The 838-nt window shown below is 39.5% G+C and overlaps 1 non-coding gene across 1 annotated transcript; it reads left to right on the top strand.

Annotated features, from left to right (window-relative positions):
* Positions 1 to 253: 253 nt before the first annotated feature.
* Positions 254 to 360, top strand: LOC121211500 (small nucleolar RNA R71). Its single transcript, XR_005906724.1, has one exon. It is a non-coding gene; the product is annotated as a small nucleolar RNA R71 (small nucleolar RNA).
* The last annotated feature ends 478 nt before the right edge of the window (positions 361 to 838 follow it).

The raw sequence follows: 838 nt of genomic DNA, 5'->3' as shown, positions 1-838 counted from the left end.
CAATTTTTTATTCAAAAGTTCTACCTGATTGGAGAGCATGGTGACCGAATCGACGATAAAAATGCCAGCTGTTTTCGTTGGCTTTGTCCTCAAGACTTGCCATTGATAATCATTCAGTAACATCTCTTCTATAGATTCATAAGCATCTTTAGGTGTCTTATTATTGATGGTTCCTCCAGCCGCTGCATCGATCATCTATCGAGTCGAAGGATTCAGGCCATTATGAAAGGTTTGAACCTGTAGCCAAAGTGGTAGCCCATGGTGAGGGCACCTTCTCAAAAGGTCTTTGTATCTCTCCCATGCATCGTAAAGTGTTTCTAAACCCATCTGCACAAAAGAGGAGATATCATTACGTAATTTGGCTATTTTAGCCGGTGAAAAATATTTTAATAAAAATTTTTCAGTCATTTGTTCCCAAGTAGTGATTGACCCTCGTGGTAACGAGTTCAACCACTGTTTAGCCTTATTCCTCAACAAAAAAGGGAATAACTGAAGGCGAATGGCATCATCAGAAACGCCATCAATTTTAAATGTATCACATAGTCCAAAAAGTTTGCCAAGTGAGCGTTGGGATCTTTGCCCTGCAAACCATCAAACTAAACAAATTGCTGTATCATTTGAATTGTATTAGGTTTCAGTTCAAAAGTATTTGCAGCAACAGCAGGCCTAGCTATGACCGATTTAGTTCCTGTTAAAGAAGGTTTAGCAGAATCATACATAGTATGTGAGCAGGATTCTGATTAGCAGCAATTGCAGAAGTTAGTGGATTTTCTTAGTTTTCAGCCATCTCCTCGGTTGTGGTTGAAGTATCGTCCTCTTGCTCTTCTTCTGTGTATCG

Source organism: Gossypium hirsutum, chromosome A12 (genome assembly GCF_007990345.1).
Source record: "Gossypium hirsutum isolate 1008001.06 chromosome A12, Gossypium_hirsutum_v2.1, whole genome shotgun sequence".
Lineage (NCBI taxonomy): Eukaryota > Viridiplantae > Streptophyta > Magnoliopsida > Malvales > Malvaceae > Gossypium > Gossypium hirsutum.
The sequence above is the reverse complement of the archived record's forward strand: the minus strand, read 5'-3'. Positions and strand labels throughout refer to the sequence as shown.